Genomic DNA, 22,098 nt, shown 5'->3' with positions numbered 1-22,098 from the left:
TCGTGTTTTCATTGCTGCTCAGTGTTTGTCATAAGCCATTGCAGTGAAAACGCTTGACTTTTTATAATATTATTACGAATGAGAATCGAATAAAGCTCATCTAAACCGAATTTTGACCAATAGGAGAGCGCAAAAAACAATTATCACTTCTCAGAAGTCAAAAATCCACGTCAAAAGCAATAAAATCGTGTCGGCGCCGTCGCAGTGGGAACGCTCGGTAACGAGCGTTCCCACTGCGGTGGCGACGAGAAGTGATAATTGTTTTTGCGCTCTCCTATTGACCAAAATTCGGTTTGAATATACTTTGATCAGCCGTCTTATATTAGAAGACCATAGTAATATCGGTAAGGATAGCTAACATATTTTTAAAACATAGTGTAATAACAAAATGCAGACAAACTGTGGAGCAATATGTGAGATGCGATGTCTATCTGTATTTATACTTCCGCTTATTTTCCCTGAATTTTAGTTTGTATTTTGGACTTTTTTTAAAACCATAATTAGTTTTAAAACTTGCATTAGGTTAGGTTTGGGTTTGAACACAGCAATGATGAGCCAGCACACTGCATGGACATAAGGCACATCAACGTCCAGCATCATCACGAGAACATGCTCCACGAAATCACATCCGACAATAATACAACTTGACATTCCAGCGAAGATTTCAAAGACCTGCCATTTTAATTCCACCGTCTAATAGCGGCATCTATATTTCTCTAGATATGTGGTTATTTAACTCATTAGTTTCTGAGTCAAATTATTTCAAAACCCGAAAAAATATATCTTTAAAGAGTTTTAAAGTATAAGTGCTCATAATATATTCACTACCTTTTAGATGCTAATATTTTACGAATTTCTTTGTATCCTTCCTAATAATAACGAGTATGTATTCAATCTTATTGTGATTCAAATATTATTCCAATATTTGCTTAAATACAAATATTGGTAGGAAATATTCGTATATTGATCATTCTGATATACATTTTGGTAACCTTACTCCAGATCTATTTTTAGTATAAATTACCACCGAAAGTACGCGTAAGCTTTTATATTCTCTCGCCAATCTTTTAATTCCCGAATTTACGAGGTCGTAAAAGCGTATACAGAGTTTACTCTGAAAATGCTTCCACTTTTGAAAAGTCAAGGTCCTTTTAGACATGAGTCACGTATTTTCCATTAGTGTGACTTTTTCTTAAGATTGCAGAGGAATTGCCTTTAATAGTAAGCAATCCGTTCGACTTCCTCTCATCGGCTTAATTATAGATAATATAAAGGAGTCTAGGAAGCGCGAGTAATTGTCGAGCAGATGGTACTTTTGCCAACATTTCAATGGTATGTACGTATTTATTTAATTAAAAAAAATCTTTTGTGTCGATACTATCGAGATAACCAAAGCAACAGCTTGAATCAATATTATCGTAATGTTGAACGTCAAACATGACACTCAAACATGAAAGTTCTACTCTAGTGTCGACACGTCTTATCTACCGGAAACATCAAAGATACTTGAAATGCGGCTAATCCGTTCTCTTGTGTATGTTCTTTTTTTGTTATTTTGTATCAGATCTTTGATGTGGATAAATTGAAGGGCATTTATCCATGAGCGACGGTGAAAAGATTATGGTAATACATGCATTGACTCGTCTTGTAGATAAATGAGGCTTTGAATAGGGATTCGAAAGGGTCTTTGACGTTATTTCTGATTCGAAACGCTGCTTTAATATAACTGTTATGGATTATGGACATCGATAACTATCTATACTGTAAAATATAAAAATACACGTGTCTGTATCTCACAAGAATTCTTCCTAAACGGTGAACAACTTTTATTTATTAAATACGATTATATGCTACTGCAATACGTGCCAATAAAACGGCTGAAGAAACTGAACGGCGACGGGCTGACGACCGATTACGTGCTACCGCAATACGTAATGTTTAAAATTCATTATGCATTAAACCGAATAATAAAGCTATTTATTGATAAATTCATTGTTCTATGGGTTATGACATAATTACAATCTAGTTTGAAATTATTTATTAATTTATTTATATGCGTATATTTATTTATAGCACAATGTGTTAGAAAAAGGTAAAAACAACTAATGAGACATCAGACTGAAATCATTGTCTAAAAATCAGTGACATATATTTAATTAATTATAAACTGTCATGGGGTGTTGATTTTTATGTTTTTAAGACTCTCATGTATCCCATAATTTAGAAGCGAAATAGTAGAAAAACCCAGGTCTGACTTTTAAAGTTCAATGGAGGTGTATTTCAAAAAAAAATATCTCTTTTGCTTTTACTGCGGTAACATACATGTTGTTCTTTATTACTTTTCTTATAAGAACGATGTCCTGACTTCGTGTAAAGCATAGGTTCTCAAAGTGGGAGATGGACGAATATTGTTGGGCTGGAGAATTTGGTGGGCGATGGAGGAGTCATGGAGGGCGACGGAGAAGTGGGCAAAAAGTTTATTGTTCAAAATTAAAGTTGTGCGAAAATAATTTATATTTATAATAAAGTAAATATCCTTTGCATAATATATAATGCCTTTAAGAATATTTTGAAAGTAGCCGCTTTAAATGTTTTTTCCTAGTACTTGGGTAGCATTGATATTAGTCAATAATACTTGTGAAAATGTTGTGTAAAAGTGTGCATTTTTTGATTTATTTTATTAAATAATTTTAATTCTTTTGAAATTTGCTATTTGAAATTTTAAAATTGAACAAGCTACATGAATATTTTGGTGAAATTTAAAAAATATATGGACATTGCTACTTTTATAATTTATTATTAAATGAGATAAAAATATTTTTCAAAAGTGGAAGATGAAAAATTTTGTTGTTGAAATGTAGGCGATGAGTCAATCTAGTTGAGAATCTATGGTGTAAAGGGTTTGTGTGCTTCAACCCTTTGAGGAGTATCACCGTACATGTACGGCGGTCGATTTTTCACTGCTTTGAGGTACCCCAGATAGTTATACATTTACATATATAACCGAAGAAATAATAAATAAAAAACATTTTTTATGTGAAGTGAAGAGAGAAGCGGCAGTTTGAGATTTTTAGGTTGGCGTCCTCTTAAAATTTGAACTAATCCATTATCGGTCTCCAAAATAATAATCGTGATCAAGAACTGGGTTGCAGTCATTGATCATGACGGCTTAGGTCCAGAACGGAGGTGCAGCACTTCGACTATGCGAAGCCTACAGGATGTTAAAGCTATTGGTTGTAATGGACCGCAAGGTAAGGACCTATGGCACTGGAGAGGGTCATAGGAAGGCCTGCATCAACAGACACTATGGCCCAATCCATGCTGGAAAGCCGGCGCAACTGGGAGGCATGGGCCGACTACGCGTCTGATGTCTTGAAAATCAAGGAAGAAGCTGAAAGACAGCGAAAAATAGAGCCTCTAAACTGGACTGGTGAGAGGTTTTAGCCGGTAGATCGCTGCTAGCAGCGGGATCCGGCACAATCACTAGCAACCTGGAAGTTGGTGAAGTCTTTCAAAGATTCCCTCTCCTCATAACAAAAAAAAGGTAAGGAGTTATGTTCGATCCTAAGGAGCAAATGAGAACATTAAAGCCATATTTAACTTGAAATTCTGATCCTTTTAACTCGAAGTGGATGTTTAAGTTTGGATGTCAGTAAAAGTGTCAGAGAAAGTCTCTAAAAAAGTGCTGAAAGTCTGAATCGTAGAGAAAATTGTCAATAATAGCTGTTGTTACTTTATATTTTTTTATATTTTGAACACGATAAAGCTACAAAACATATGGACTATAAAAAAACGACTTTGCCGAAACACAAATTTAATGGCGTAACTCTATGGAAAGCCCCCATACATTTTTTCAATCTGCCAATTCACATGCGGGACGGTTTCTTTTTATCTGATTTTTAATATAGTTTTTAAATAATAAAAGCAAAGTCTATTAAAGTAATAGTAGCAATTCCAATACTTTCGACATCTATTAAATCTTACAAGAAAGCATGCATATTTTCAAATATCTGGCACGGGAGCACCCTTTCTTATGCGGCGGTATAAAAAATAGATTGTACAACTTCGAAAAATTTCACTAATTTAATTTATAACAAAAAAAGTTCTATAAAAATTTTCGAGAAAAAATTTTATTTCTCTTTTTCGAGAAGAAACAATACCCGCTCTGTAAGAGATTTTGTTTTCTATCCCTTTCGGTGGGACTGCCAATTACAAAAGGGTGCCCGTTAGGTATTTTTTTAAACAAATCAGATTTATGTGGGGTTACTTTGACTTACGGTGGTGTCCCATTTTACAAACAAGCCCCTTTTTTGTTTAAAATGTTTTTGTATATCACATATTTTGATTCTCATGCCTGTGAATTCGGCTAAAAGGTTTTCGATCGCTTTTAGAACTACCGATTTAATCCCTCCATTGAGTGGTCTAATTGTTAAATACAAGGGTTGTTCAATTGAGGAATCAGATACCTAGTATTACAACCTACAATTAATAATTACTATGCATGACCTAGTTAAATTTTATTTTGATTATTAATCACGATATTCATTCGTGAGATTATGAAAATCTGTATAGATCTATCGGAATTATAGTTATATAATAATCACGAATTATATTTACCCAGACAAAAAGCACAGGGATCCACATGGGATTCGAAACCAGGTCTTCTAGGTATTAGTCACTTATATATAGTCGGAAATAGTTATTTATTTTCTGAATATCTCATAATTAATCATTAGTTTAGGGAATCAAAGAGGGTCAAAAGCAACAATGCTTCATTATTATAAGCCACGCATAAAATATAATTTGATTCTGTGCAAAGAGAGCGTGGGATGTGAACGAAAAAGCATTACAGTGAAAGTAAATTGCTTATATTGAGCTTCATTTTATTTTATAAGTGTACTCTTCACATGCTCACGTTGTATTTATTTGTACTTTACCTGTTTGTTCATTTCGTATTGTGGTACAACAAACAGAAACTCACTCAAACGCATCCGACTCTTAACCACTTGCGTACTCACCTGTAACAAAACAAAAAAAAAACGTTATTAAAGCATTTTAAAGACATTGTTAAAGATAACGGTTGTCGTGGTTAGCAAGTTTGAGGATCACTGTTGCGAGCGTTGCATTGTCAAATAAACTATTTTTCCCGTCTGCCCACGTGGATCAAGACGTTAGGTCACTAAGGTTTGACGACCCATGGCTTAGCAAATATCGGAATTGTTCTTATCCGTTGATGTATAAAAGCAAAATCGATTTATTATACTCTCAAATAATTATTATTAAATTAATAATTTAATACTGCAATACGTAAAATCAGAGCATCGGTAATTTTACGGCATATATTATCAGTCAACAGCTGTCAGTTTCTGCTAAGTAAGTTAGCGTCAGATGGTATATACTATATAGCAAAGAGTGTACATTAAAATTAAATTTTAACTTAAGACTGTTAATTAATATATATTAAGTATTTTCAAGATTTTGTTAGAATCGGACGTTTAAAAATATTTTTCATTTAGAATTTGTATTTATAATAGGCAGCTTAATATAAATTAATTTATAAATATTTATGTCAAAGGTAAAAAATATGGAAATTAATGAGATCAGCGTGTAATTTTGTATGTATATAAAATATTTATAAATAAGATTAAGTCACAAAGATAAGACAACTCGGTTTATAAACCCAGTTGTCTTATCTTTGTGAAGAAATATTGTTGTTTAATGAGATTTACATTGATTTAAACGATTGATTTCTAAAGAATACTAAATTATTTATGCTGTAAATATAAGTTAAACAGAAATTTTCCTGAAATAAATTGGTTCACTTTTGCTGTAAAAACATCTTTAAAAATATTTTTAAATTAGTATTTGTATTTATAAGAGGCAGATTAATATAAATTTAATTTATAAATATTTATGTTAGAGGTAAAATATTGAATAGGAGGAAATTAATGAGATCAGCGTGTAATTTTATATGTATTTAAAATATTTATAAATAAGATTAAGTCACAAAGATAAGACAACTCGATTTATAAACCGAGTTGTCTTATCTTTGTGACAAAATATTGTTGTTTAATGTGATTTACATTGATTTAAACGATTGATTTCTAAAGTATACTACATTATTTTTGCTGTAAAGAAATCTTAAAAAATATTTTTAAAGTAGAATTTATATTTATAAGAGGCAGATTATTATAAATGTAATTTATAAATATCAAAGGTAAAATATTGAATAAGAGGAAATTAATGAAATTAGCGTGTAATTTTATATTATATGTATATTAAATTTAGTCACATAACTAAGACAACTCGGTTTATAAGCTGAGTTGTCTTGTTGTTTAATGCTATTTACGATTGATTTCTAAATTAAACAATATTATTTTTGCTATAAATATAAGTTATATAGAAATTTCCCTGAAATACATAGGTTCACTTTCGCTGTGAAGAAATCATACAAAATATTTTTTAATTAGAGACTGTATTTATAATATATGATAAAATAAGCTTAGTTTAAAATATCTATAATAAAAAATGCTATGAAAATTACTACAAAGAACTTTAGTCAAATAAATACACATGGACGTACAGATAGATTTAAAAATTATAATAATATAAAATCTTAATAAAATAAACTCAGCATTCAATCATAGTATGTTTCATAATTTATTATAATATAAAATAAGAATTAAATTGATAGATATATTAAAAAAATCGAAAGGGACGAAATTAATGAAAGATCAGCGTGTAATTTTATTTTTAAATATAGTTGTCTTATCTGTGTAGTAACATACTTGTATATAGATAAATGTATATATTTATTACAATTGATTTCTTAACTATACAATAAGATTTTTGTCACAAATATAAGACAACTATTTTTATAATAAATTTAAAAAAACTTTTTTTTTTACCTACATTATTATGTTAGTTAATATATCTTAAATACACTGCATTGATTTGTACTATAAAAAAAATAATAAAATTTGGTATAAAAATCGCTACAGATTTGTGCAAAATTTTTTTTTAATAAATATAGGACATTACAATAATAAAAATAACTACTAAAATATATTTATTTTATGTTTTATACTAATATAATATAGAGACCAAAACTATTATAATAGGACTTAAAAATTACTTGATTTATCCTTCTGTTGATTTTGAACACATCCGAACTGGACCATTGTTTTTGATGAGTCATGACGTTTTTATCATACTGTCCCGAGTTCAAAGCTCTGTAACTGTTTGCGCGGATGAGATATGATATTCACCTGCGAGGTCAAAGATCGGTTCAGCGACGACAATGTGCAAACGCGTGACACTATTGTGATATACGAAATGGCGACTACAAACCATGCATTCCATGACCGTGACGATACGAAGGAGTATCTCTGCCAAACCAAGACCAAGTGACATTCAGAGCTCAAAAGATCTTATCCCGAGATCTGAGCAGCTTCGGATAATTGAGATCGTCCGAGGAAAGATTTAATTGCGATAAAAAGCGAAACCAGTTTGGTCACTTTGGATAATTGTTCTTGTGGTTATGAATTGGGTGCAATTACGGCCAAGGATTTTAAAATATGGAAGCGTCTTAAAAATCGAACAGTCCTTAAAAGGAAACTTGATGTGTATAAGAATGTAATTTGCTCAAAGCCCACAGGTGAATGAGTTTCGAATGAGGAGAGATTCGCGGTGAGGTAATCACTTTCGTGTGATCATGGGCCACATGATTTATTTATAAAAAATGGATGCAGTACTACTTTGACGTAAATACAATTAAGGCGTTAGTAAATATATACAAATATGACACATCTATAATTAATAAAAAAATATATAATAAATCCTACAAGGTTTAGGTTGTACATAACTTGTAAACAAAATGCCTCTGATTAAATCTTTGCTTTTCTCAATAACCTTATATGGTTCAGATGCTGGATTTTATAAGGGCTAAATAGAACAGATAGACGTATTTGAAATGTAGTGCTCGAGAACAATTAAGAATAGGGTTCGAATGTCTCCATAAATCAGAAAACAGTTGTTGGCGATATGTAAGAAGATTTCACTAAAATAATTTTTGCCATCATTAGTTTTTTTTTAATGAGAACTCTCGTTTTTGATATATTTATAATCGAAGAAAAAATATTGTTCTTAACATAATAGACATAATAGAAGATTCATATGATTTCTCAAATGAAAATATTCACTCACTAAAATGGATAGAAAGTGAAAAACCACCAGAATAAAAAACATGGCAAGCTTAACTACGAAAGACATTAAATCTTATTCGAGGTTATATTACATTTCCTAATAAAATAAAAAGTATTATCAAATTAAAGAAATTGTCTACTATAGAACTTATTAATTTGCTCCAATTGTAAATGTATCACATATCCGAATTTTATCCACGACATAAAACTTTGAATTTTACTAAACAAGTTATTGTTTATGGATTTTTAATGGCAAAATTCATAGTTAAAAAAAGCATAATAATTTTACATATTATATGGTCATAGAATGCAATTAGGTTTATTCTCAGCAAAATAATAATATAGCTATGTTTCATAATTAGCCGTATAAAATGACATTTCACAGTAAAAAAATGATTAAAAAAACTATTCACTACAGTAGTGATCATAAAAATATATTCAAGATAATTTATATGAGAAAGCAAAAACAATGCGTAGAAAATACGATTTATATAATTAAATTTTTAGCTTTTCTACTTCAAAAATCATAATTAAAATATGCTCTGTATTATAGTAATTTATAATAAGTCATAAAAATGCAATTAAAATTTATTTTTATACAATAATTTTGAATGAAAAAATCATAAAATAAACATTATTGTAATGTAGAACACAAAAATTAATTAAAAGTGTACTATGTATCACATAATATTATATTATAGCATAAAAATGCAATTTAGAATTATTTATATGTATGTATATTCAGTGCAGTAAAAACAATATTATGTAAAAAATAAAAAAAATTTTCTGCTTAGCAGATTCATAAATAATAATGCAAGACTTTAAATGAGTTAAAATGTAATATAAATCTTATTATATTGTACCAAAGCAATCAAATGAAGTAAAAAAATATTTTAATGTATTTTTGTGAAGCAAAAATAATGAAAAAATAAATAGTGTAAAAATTATAATGCGAAACTGAAACGAGTTATAAATATTCCATAAATCATATTATATTATTTTTGATTGTAAAAGTAGAATAACAAATATTTATATCATTGAAATAAAAAAACATTTTATATAAGTAATTTCATTTCTTCTACTAAAAAAATCATGATTAAATTGCAAAACCCAAAACTTTAAACGAATCGAAAGAATACAATGATTTAATATTATAATAAACCATAAAAAATATAATAAAATAATTTATGTGTATTTTAATATTAAAAAAAAAGGTTGAAGAAAAAAATCGTAATATAACCGAAACTTTTGTACTTTAAAAATATGTAATTATAAAATTGAACATAAAACATTAAATAAGGCCAAAGCATACTATGCATCAATGTATAATATATCATAAAAAAGCACAAAAGTGAAATAAAAAATATTTAAATGTATTTTAGTGAAGCAGAAATAAAAAATATAGTGTAAAGAATGCTATTTATAAATCAAAATTCTCACTTTTTCTATTTAATTATTATAATAATACAAAATCCAAAACATTAAGTGTAATCTAAAGTATAATATGTATCATTTAATAATAAATTCAAGCAATAAAATGTATTTTAAAACACTTTATAGATATTTAGTAAAGCAAATGAGACCAATCAACATGCTACCGTGTATAGAAAAAATAATAGAAGAAGTAGTAATCAAACAATTAAAGGAATTTATTACTTCTCAAAACATAATATGTGAACAACAATCGGGATTCAGAGAAAAGCATTCGACTGAAACTGCATTACAAGTAGTGATAAATGATTGGCTGTTGGCTAAGGATACAAACAAAATCATTGGAGCAGTTTTCTTGTATTTCAAGAGAGCCTTCGAAACAATAGACAGAAAAATAATGTTAAAGAAATTGGAGAGTATAGGTATAAGTGATATAGTTTTAAGATGGTTTAATAATTACTTATATAAAAGAAAACAAAAAGTTAAAATAAATAATGTATATTCTGAAGAGAAATTAGTGTCTTATGGAGTACCACAAGGGTCTAAATTGGGACCATTGTTATTTGTTTTGTATATTAATGATATAGTTAATAACGTGAAAAAATGTAAAATTCATCTATTTGCGGATGACACATTAATGTATTGCATAGCTGATAACATTAAAGAAATTGTAAATAATTTAAATAATGAATTAAGTATATTAGAAATATGGTTAAAAAATAATGTACTTAAATTAAATGAGAATAAAACTAAATGTATGTTTATTAATTATAAAAATGTGTTAGATAATAGTACCAAAATAGTAATAAATAACTCTAGTATAGAAATAGTGGATAATATAAAATATTTAGGAGTAATTGTTGATACAAAATTAAATTTTAAAGAACATTGTAATTACATATTAAAAAAAATTAGTAGAAAAATAGGTTTATTGTCTAGATTAAGAAATATATTAAGTATAAATACAAAAAAAATAATTTACAATAGTATAATATTGCCCCATTTTAATTATTGTGCAACACTATTAAATATGTTAAATAAATTAGATAAACAAATGTTGCAAAAATTACAAAATAGGTCAATGAGAGTAATCTTAAATAAAAATAGATTAACTAATTGTAAAAGTATGATTGATAGATTAGAATGGTTGAATGTTCAAGAAATATCGAGTATGAATGTTTTAGTATTTATATATAAGTTAGAAAATAATATGTTACCAGAATATTTTAAGAAGTATTTAATAAGAAATAAATATGTACATAAATATAATACTAGAAATAGAGAAAATTTAAAGATAATTAAGTATAAGAAAACGAGTACGGCTAGGGGAATTATGTACGGAGGTTTTGATTTATATAATAGTCTTCCGAGAGAAATCCGAAACAGCGAGTTTCATAAATGGAATAAAAAAACACCTTCGTACATATAGAAATAAATTTTAATATTAAGACTTTATTATTGTATATTTTTATTTTTTCTTTCTGTTATGTATTTTTTATATATTTATATATATGTTTACTAAATTTGTTAGATGTAAAGATTAGCTATTAAGCTAAATAAATTAATAAAATAAAATAATAATAAAAAATGCAATTTATAAAGCAAAATTCCACTTTTTCTACTTACAAAAATCACAATTAAAATGTAAAACTAAAACTAAATAATTTCATAATATTTTCTGGATTATAGTATATTATATTAAATAATAAAATGCAATTAAAAATTATTTATGTACAAAAATCATGAATGAAAAATATTCATTGTGTAAGCAAATACGATTATGGTGTATATACAAAAGTTTTAATTTTCATATTAATTATGTCAAACTAAAACTTTATTGAGTTCTAAGTATACTATCTAAAAATATATATTATTATAAATAATAAAAATGCAATTTAAAATTATTTGTATGTATTCAGTAAAGTAAAAATGTTCAATGAAAATAAATAGTGTAAATAATACAATTTATTAAGCAAAATTTCTCTTTTTGTACTTATTTTTTTTTAATAATAATATAAAACTTAAACTTTAAATAAATTCAAAATATTATTTTCCATAGCATGTTATAATAAATCATAAAAATGCAATTAAAAGTGATTTATGTACAGACATCTTAAAAGAAAAACATTTATAGTGTAAGCAAATACTATTTATACAGCAAAAGTTTCACGTTTTCTACTTAACAAATTCATAATAACAATGTAAAACTGAAAAAGTATTCTTTGTTGCATTGTATATTTTATTAAATCATAAAACTGCAATTTAAAACTATTTATATGTGTTTAGTGAAACAAAAATGACGAATGAAAAAATCGTTATGTAGAAAAATATGCTATTGATTATATATAGAAAAATGTTTCATTTTTATACATTAAAAATTTGTGATTATTTATTTAGGAAAAGAGCTTAAAGTGTATATGTATCATAATATTTTATAAGTGGTATAAAAAATATAATATATTATTAGTAAGCAAAATTTATACTTTTTTCACTTAACAAATTCATAATTAAAATGTAAATAGTAAGCTTTAAGTGAATCATAATATATTATAATAAATTAATTATATATATTTTGGTTAAAACCAAAATTAAATCAATTCAAAATGATTTATAAATATGGAACAATGACTAAGAATGTCAATGGAACAAGAGGAAGAGAAATATCTCCGCTAAGACTGATTAGAATTGAAGAATGTATCAAGCAAATGGAACAGATTTTTAAAATAATGCTTATATCAAAGCAAACGAACCTCTCCATACATATCTAGAATCTAGATGGTATTTATTATCTCATAGATCTAAATTTCCACATAAATCAAGATAAGACCTTCAGATTGTGACCCGATAACGTCTCGAGTATTTTCGTCGACCGAAAAATATTTACCCGATACAATTTACGACCTTTATCCACTCCTCGCGATTAACACGGGCTCTTGTTGGATTGGATTGGACTCTTTGGTCTATTTTGGGACTTTGCATTATGACCGATCGGTGTCTGTATAGAAAACTGCATTACCGATTTACCAATACACTTTGTCGGCCTTCGTTCCGTCGTCGCCCAATCAACCGGTCCATTAAGCAGTTTCCTGTATGCTACTTTCACGACGGACATCGTAAAAAGAGAATAAAATATACGGCAAGCGCATCGATCAAGCTGAAAGCTTTCTCTGAAAGTTTATGCGGTTGTTTAGTATGAAAAAATCGATTCAAAAGTCAGATTCAAGTAGCGTGACTAAAATAACATATTTTTTTTAAATAGTACCCCCGAGAAAAGTATATAGTGGTATTGTATAATATTTATCTTGGCTCCCACCTATCTACATTCTACTATATTTAACCGCAATTAAACTTGAAATTTGATACGGCCATAATTAAAGTACAATTGTGATCCAGATTGACCTCTAGATGTGTGGTGCCATGCGAAAAAGTTAAGTGCGTCGACGCCCTGGCGGCAAATTGAGACAATTAAGCATAACAGTAAAACATGGCTAATGGTGTACTTTGTTGTTACGCCATAATAAGCAATCACGAAATGACAAATCTCTCTAGCGCAATAATAAAATAACGGAGAGAAGAAAATTCAGTATGTTGACTCTTAAGATCCTCTATTTTTATATCAAGCTCCTAAATCACAACAAAATTGTTCGCGAGAATACTAATTAAGGGTGCGATATTTCCACATGTTTAACAACTATCTAACAAAGCATGTTCATAGCATTAGGTTTAGTAGAAATTTAAATTAATCTATTGAAATACGAGTAGAATAATAAATTATATTAAATATATTTTTATTGCCCCTCGAATATTGGATTCAATGGAAAAAGTTTTAATATCAAAATTCGACGAAAGATTTACGATGATGTAAATCTGTTTTTTGTTTTAAAAAGTCAAACCAAAAAACAAAATTAAAAGCATTGTTCGGTTAGAAAGTTCGCCAATTATTTATACGAATTATAAAATACACTCATCTCTACAAATATTTCGTTGACCACCCGTAAGCTTGATTTCGCAATGCAGGCGAGTAGAAAGTTTTTCAAGTTAATATAAAATGCATAAATCTCTGCGTGATAATTTAATCAAGCGTCAGAAGCTCTGTCTGTAATTAAACCACCCTCTATATAAGGCGTTTCCGCCTATCACAACTGTCCGAACCGTAGGTCGAGACCTACGACTTCGAGTAAGCGACCACACTTTCGCAAATTTCATATGCCGTCCGAACGGCGGCTTCTGTCACGTACAACCGGCATATTTGCGCGCGATCGAAAAATGTGCCAAATAATCGAAATTTTTTAATTGTCATATTATTAAAATTACGCTACTGATAATTATAAAAGTTTGTGTGGGCACTCACTAGAGTCTCCAATTCGAGTAATCGAGTACTCGATACTCGAGTATTTTTGTCTATTTTTCAAGTACTTGATAATCGAGTATTTTGAAAATTACTCGATTAATACTCGAAATTAAAAAAATTTGAAATATTTCAGAAACAAAAATAACTTTAACTCGGTCCGGTAAAGGTTAACGTCTTGCTTTTATTTGGCGTTTATGCCCGAAGTCCCGAGTTAGAGCGGTTACTATCAGGTATAATTTTTTCATAGTTCCATAGTTGCATAGTTCCGGTCGTCGGCTATGTTAGTGGGTACAACGGAGAAATTTCTTTTGTGTTTTCTGTTCGACAGTCCCGACTTATCTAATTTATGGCAATGAACAATATGAAATATCAACAAAAAAATTTTTAGGTTTTATGACTATGCAGTTGTAGCATAAAGTGTTGTAAATTGTTTATACTGATCCCTCAGCTTAAAATATAAATCAAAACAATTGTGTGTTTTAAAGGCATTTAAAGTAAAGTCAGTTCTTTGCGAACCGTTTAGCTCTAGAGTGAAAAGGATTCACCCAAATACATCTTCGAAGGATATACGTTCAAATTCTTCGCATTAATCAGAAGGAGTAGAATATTGTATATTGTTAAGAAAAAAAATCTATTCAAGAAGAATTACAAAATGCTATTTTGTCAATAGTCGAAGGAAATAAGAGAAAAGCAGAGAAGGTAATGAAAGAAGAGAACATAAAAAGAGAGTTCAAAAAATTTTATATCTATAAAAAGCGAACAGATATAAATTAGAAGCCTTATCCAACGCGTTAATGACAATAAGACCAACATCAACAGCAACGAAAAGGGTTTTTTCCATAACGGGAATATTAAAACCAAAGGTTAGTAGTAATATTAAATTCGAGACACTTTTTGCATTATTGTTTTTAAAAAGTATGTTCGTGAAGTTAAAATAATTGTAAAAATTAACATACTAAGTATTTTATTTATTTATTTATATGTGCACGAATTTGAATAATAGCTATTTTGGTACATTTGGTAAATACTCGAAAATACTCGAGTACTCGAGTATTTTAAAATTTTAATATTCGATACTCGAGTAGTTGATGGTTCGAGTAATTGGAGACTCTAGCACTCACCAATACAATATCAGTGAAAACTTTTCAGTTGTAAATATTCAATTTACCCAAAATCTTTGTCGACTTTCGCAAAATGCCATAAGGCATAAAAATGATACTTCAGAATACGAGCACCACATCTGTGACTATCCTAGAATTTGACGCCATCGATTCTAAATAAGTGACATTTACATAAACCGATCAAGGAAAATACATAAGGATATTCGAAACGATTTTTTTTTAACAAAATCATGTACTACTAATTATTTTTTAATTATTTAATTTTATATGAAAAAAAATATAATAACGATATCTGTTAGAAGACTATACTATCAAAAATATAATTAATCCCTCTTGGTGCCCTAAAATATTCAAAGATATCAGTAAGAGTCTGTTGAAGTCCCCGATAAGCATGTGGTATTATAACTTGACCACGTGACCACGATGCAGCGCTCGACGTGCGTGTTAACCATAGGACGCTTACGCGCATACTGAAATTGATGCGAGTTACTCGTTCTATCTCAGTTTGCGACACACCATATCATTATCGCTTTCACTGTCGTCACTTAACAAGTGATAGAGCGAAAGGGGAAGTATCTCACCGATAGCTCCAACTTCGGTCGAAAGAGCAGCTCCGACTTCGGTTCCTTTGACTTCGGTCCGTTTGCCGACAATGTTCGGAAGCGCTCGAAGCTGGCCAAGTCGACTGAATTACTCCACTTTACCTCCCGTTTTCGGTAATCTCAGACAACTTCCGAGAGATTTTAGAGCGGGCAGAACCGAACTCGACAGAAGTAACCCACTATATTCTACGTCCTTGGCCAACCTTGGCTAATTTCAAGAGAGTGTAGTGCATGCATTACATTAAAAGGGTTGGCTATAAAAAATTATGCTTACTCCTTAGTATTTGTTGAAATTTTCTTTGTAATCGTGGGTAATTTTCTTTGTAATCAAACTCATATTAAATTATTCTAAAGATCATACCTTATCAAGAATTTTTCAAGACTAACCACATTATAATTAATGCCGTGGGCATCTAACAAAATAACATTTTAAAAATCTATAATCAAAAAATGGTGCATTTATGAACAAAACAAAAGTGAAATCTTCATTTCGGAACATAAAAACAAAGGAAAAGTTTGAAGAGCAAAACTGACATAGACTTTCAAAGGCTATTGCCGTTATATTAATCTGCTTCGAATAATTGGAACAGTCTTAAAATATTTATTTGTCATTATTGGTCGCCCACAAATGACCACCCGTAAGTTATACTATTCAATAGTACGGATATTGGCCTAAATTACCCTTCCTTCCCATTTATCCAAGGAAAATATAAGCGTTATACATAAAATATGTAAGGGGTAAATAATAATACAGTGAAATCTTTGTAACGAATACCGAAATAACGAAATTCCCAGCATACAAATCTTCAATTTGTCCCCGAAAAACTTTCATACTGATCACAGTATAACGAAGTATTTTGCTCCGAATTTAAAAATTACGTTACAACTTGTATTACGTTACACAATATTTATAAAATGAAAACGGTAACGGATTAAGATTTGATCCATGTGGTACTACAGAAGATATTAAATTTATTATGTATTGTATACATAAGTTGGTCTAGTGTAGTAATAATAATTTAAAACGTATGAAACACGTGACCAATATTATTTTATTTTTAATAAACATGTAAAATAGCCGTCTAGTATTTATTAATATTAAAAAAATACAAATTAAAGATCATGTTACAACTGAATTTTGCAACTCAAACTGGTTTTTGATACTATATTGTTTTTGTGAAAGTATGAATGAAAGTGATCGCTTTCAAACTGAGCGTGCTTATTAAATTAATAACCTTAATCAAAATGACACTGGTTTAACTGTAACTAACTGCAACAACATAAAAGCTAATGGTTCACAAACATTCAATTAAAATAAAATATGAAAAAATAAGACTGACATTGATTTACAATATTTTTAAATTGATAACAAAAACACTGTACAATAAAATGTTGATAAAAAAATACGTTAATTATATTTGTATGATTTATTACACGCTAATTTTCCTGTTAGATACTAAAACAATCGGCAATATAAATTGCTTTTCAACATTTATTTTGCCGAAATATGTATACGTATTTAAAAAAAAAATTGTAATACAATTTTGTTGAAGTCGCTTTCTTTTCTGAAGACTTAAAGCGATATTGTTCTATAAGGGTACAATACCACATACTTCACTAATTACTGAAGCTTTGATCCCTTCAGCTCCGAAGTAGATGGTCAAGAGAAAGTGATTGTCGGTTGCCCGAGTTCCTGTATTTATACCAGTGGCGTACGGTGGGTGTTAATATTGGGTGTGCTATAAAAAATAAAAAAAAAGTACATTTTTTCATTTTTATTAGCCGAGGTTTTGACATGCCTAAACTGCCTTACAGCTTTTTCCCATATATAAATAAATAAATAAACATCAAACCTAATCTAAAATATTATTATATAAAAATATCAAATTTCCAATAAACATAAACTTATAATTATTTATATATAAAATCTAATCTTCTTTCTTTAATCATAAATTTTTCTATCACGCTGTCATAAAAAGTGCTCTTCTTTTTAATATCCATAAGGATCCCTTTTTCTATTGAAATCAAGCTAAGGCCACATAGCCTTTCTTGGCCTTGGGTACTTCGATTAACAATTATTAATTCGTTTCAGAGCAGAAAATGAATGTTCTGCTGAAGCAGTACTGCTTGGAAGAGTTAATATTAGTTTGCCTAATTTATCTATTTCCTGAAAACCTGACTCAAGATTATTTGTGTTCATAAATTGTACAAGCTCATGAACAGATTTCTCTGCAAATTTAGGTAAATGATAAAGAACAGCAAGCTCATTTTTTAAACTTATATAATCAAATAATGCTCCATAGAATTGTTGCAGTTTGGTAAGTAATTCATTTGGAAATTTTTCTTTATATTGCTCATATTTTTCTTTCTCCAGAAGGTGAAAATATTCCAATTTGGACATTGAAGAAAAACGGTTTTCAATTTGCTTACATATATTATCAACTATTGTATTAAATAGTTGGCAAAACGCGTGCTTTTCTTCAACAAGCAAATCATTACTCAGTCTTGGATAATTTTCTTCCGTTACATAAGAATCCCATAATGTTTCATAATTATTTTCCTGTTCATGTCTGAGTTGTTGCAAAATTTCGGTAACTTTCTTACAGCAATATAATATGTCAAAAGATTTGGATTGTAAAATGTTGTATAACACATCAGTTTTTCCAAAAAGGTTTGAAAATATGTGGAGAAGTTTTCTTGTTTCAAAATCTTCCAAAAAGCTAAGAAAACCTCGTGCTTTTATTACAGTGTCGGGATCCCATAGTTCACAATTTTTCACGACGTCTCGAAAAAAGTCCGTAAATTCATTTCTGTATTTTTGCACTGTGTTACTTAACCGTGATGTGTAATTCCATCTTGAAGGTGTAACAGAAGGAAGTCTTCTACCTACAAACTCTTGTAAAGCATTTATTCGTTTGGAAGATTTCGAAAAAAATGCAGACAATCCATTTAAAGTTTGAAAGAATGATTTGCACACTTTTATATTGGAAAGACCTTGTTGTAATGTTAAATTCAACATATGAGCATAGCAGTGTGTAAAAATGGCCAATGGATAAACTTCAAGTACTTTGGCTTGCAAACCATTAATAAATTGGGAAGAGGTGGACGTGGTTTGCCAATTTTGATTATCTTCAATTTAATTTCATAACTTATTTTTGAAAATGGATTATTCAAAATATCTTCAACAGTATTCTTCATCAGTATTGGGGTAAATAAAAAAATATAATCTAGAATAGAAAATTAAATATTGATCATATGTAAATAAGATAATAAACTATTTTACGCCAAAATATAAAAAATGAGTGACCTGTTATTGTGATATAATGTAATAAAAAAGCAGCGACGTTTTGAAGTACGCGCACCAAATTCGAGACCAATTTTACTACTGAGCGCTGCCAGCCGACAGATCGACTTCAGCCGTTAAATCTCGGAACAATTTACTTTAGTCGGCGGCCGCGCGCAAGGTCGGCGCGTTATGTGTTGTTCCAAAACGATCGCTCGCGCGAAAACGTTCAGAGCGAATGACAAATACCAATGCATACTATACACTGCATATTAAAATTTTATAATTTTGCATACTACTGTATGCAAAATGATGTCGCTTTACGCCCTAAATTTTCTAAATTTATATTTTAGATTGTTTTGCGGGTGTGCGCCGCACACCTAGCACACCCTGAATATACGCCCCTGATTTATACCCATGGCTTCCTTCACCACCTCTTTCGGTGGGACGGCCAACTACAAGAGGGATTATAAGAAAGACTTTAGCGACTGATAATCATCAAGAAGATTTTTCATTCAATGTTAAATTGTTGGCAATTTATGTAAATGGAGCATTTTAAATAAAATTATAGCTTTTTATCTCAATAAAAAATTAACAACCTAATACCACACTAAACTGCAAAAAATAATAAATATCAATTAATTCACCATCGTCGGCAGTTAGCGTCAATTACCACTAAAATGTTATACACTATTCACATAACAGCGTAAAACAAATTGTAAATGCACGAATTTTACCTAACAATTTATATGACTATTTGGGAGCCGTCGGTTTGCAGCTTTCGTAGAGCGTGCAAATTTCGATGATTTGTCCAATCAGACTTCTCGGAATCGAAGACTATTATAAACGAACGAAATACACCGGAGCGTTGTTCTTGGCAAGCAAATTGCGCAACTAACGAAAGCCGGAAAGTTTCACATTTGCCAACTGGAGCGAGACAGTCAAGACTAAGGAAGGAGGATCGATGATCTCATGTCGAGATGGAGAATCTTTCCTCAAAGCAATGTCACCGACCTTGCCTTACCGTCCTCTTCTTATTGTAAGATCAACATGTGTTTATTGAACAGCAAATGCTTTTAAAATAAAAATGGTATGTATTGGGAATAAACAAACCCACGCGAAATGAGCGAAATCCTAATAGCATACAATCTAGCGTGCATCGTGTACGGATCTATCAAAATATTGACGTTATTTAGACTTGCTGATTGAAAACTAAATTTAGATTTAAAATTAAATGGTAAATGCGCAGCTAAGACTAAACCAATAAAAGTGCTATTGACATCAGTTAAAATTATTGTGTAGTGCGAGTTAAATCTGTACATGATTGCACGGTTTAATGGCGGTATTTAAAACAAACATTTAAACTGTCATTCTGACCACTTGAGCAAACTATACAATGCCAAAGCTCATGAAAATCATGACAGGACGCTACACTTCGTTAAATACAATGATATAGGTCATAAGTGAGTGGGAACATTGTAACAAAATCTCTATTTCTGACATTTAATTTTTTGATATTTTAGTAATATAATTGTATATTTAATAAAGTTGCTTGAGTAACGCGTAAAATGAAAAATAATTATAGACATTTTTTTAATCAGGGGCGTGCCAAAAGATTTCCAACTCAACCTATTTGTTCGAAATAAACTCGCATGAGATTCGTAAAAGTTGCTGAAGACATCACATCCCAACTCCAGCTAAAGTTATATTTGCTACGCCACTACATTCACATCTACGGCACTTCTATTAAAATATGCAGAGTTATACATTATTGTTTTTATGTACATTACCGTTAAGCCTTGCACATATATTTATTAAATAAATATAAAATACAATGTAATGTTACGAGAGGTAAAAAGCTTAAAGTACCGACCTCCCACAACTTACGATACTCCTCACTGACGTTAACGGCGCTAACAATTAGCCGACAGTGGTTATCGCCGGGATAATTGGTCGGGACGCACATGCTACCATTTTGTCGCTAATGGTCAAGAGGTTTCATTCGGATCATGTGCGTGGTTGGTCACATGTGTTATCAATTAGCGAAAGAAAATGACCGGGACACGCGACGGCGCTTACATCGTTTCGCACCTGAGAGCGCACGCGCACACTGAAGAGTTACGTCGTAATTCGTGCTATTATGCATATGCGTAACGGCGTAAGTGCGCATGACGAATATTACGTGAGTTATTTTAAGCTGTAATGATACGTTTTCGGAAAACTTGTTTAATGGAGAGAGAGAGGGAGAATATCGAATCTTATGAAAATGTATTTATATTTATATTCAGTATCGCAGTCAATAGCAATCATAAAAACAGGTCGGTGTCCGGATCTTAAGCTTCCAAGTCAGTCTCTTTTTGTTTGAACAAGAAGTAAAACAAAAAGAGTATAAGTAAAAGATTCTACATAAATCATTTACAATACTTTAAAAGACATCTCGAAAGATGGAAAAAGTAATGATAGGGAATTTAAAGACAACAGACAAACATGTTTTGAATTCACAAGCGATCCTCGTAAAACCCATATTATCAAGAGTCACAAGTGTTACTTCTTCGATAATTTATAGAGCCTTTTTTTATTAATAATTAAATTTGTACGAATAATTTGAAATGTTTTATAACTACTGCGGGTTTTTTAATACTGCTGCATAAGAAATGAGGGGTTCGTGCCAGATGTTTAAAAAAAGGATGCATCTTGAAAGCTTTTTATAAAAAAAACTATTTCGCGTGGGAATCGGCAGACTGTAAAAATGTATGTGGGCTTTCCACTACAGGCGGCCCTCGACTTTCGCACATTTAAAAAAAAAACAATATTTTTAAATTAAATTTTTTTTTTAAAAAACGTTCTGATAGCGGTGAATCTTTTGCTTCAATCGGACGTTCGTATGATACAAACAGGTCTACGATATCTTCAACTAAAATTATAATTAAAGAATACTTTCAAAATTGTGGAAAATAAAGATATATTTCCACAATCTTTAAAGATATGTTTCCAAAAAAACACAGCAAAGAAAAAACATTGATGAAACGGAAAATCTTTGTCATCGTGGATCGATGACCAACATCAAAAAGATGTCCCTCTGAGTATTTCAATTATTCAAGCAAAA

General features: G+C 29.9%; 1 protein-coding gene and 1 long non-coding RNA gene across 4 annotated transcripts in view; both read right to left on the bottom strand.

The window, feature by feature from the left end:
• mthl1 (adhesion G-protein coupled receptor methuselah-like 1) overlaps positions 1 to 22,098 on the bottom strand; it is a 121,345-nt gene that overhangs the window by 29,997 nt on the left and 69,250 nt on the right. The window lies entirely within an intron of this gene.
• LOC148230102 (uncharacterized) lies at positions 464 to 5,018 on the bottom strand. The gene is made up of 2 exons (XR_015811259.1): positions 3,848 to 5,018; positions 464 to 3,723 (listed from the first exon to the last, which is right to left on the bottom strand). It is a non-coding gene; the product is annotated as an uncharacterized LOC148230102 (long non-coding RNA).

This window comes from Plectrocnemia conspersa, unplaced genomic scaffold (assembly GCF_051122295.1).
Source record: "Plectrocnemia conspersa isolate PC_06_02 unplaced genomic scaffold, ASM5112229v1 ptg000011l, whole genome shotgun sequence".
NCBI classification, from domain to species: Eukaryota; Metazoa; Arthropoda; class Insecta; order Trichoptera; family Polycentropodidae; genus Plectrocnemia; species Plectrocnemia conspersa.
Note: the sequence above shows the minus strand (reverse complement) of the source record. Positions and strands in the feature narration are given on the sequence as shown.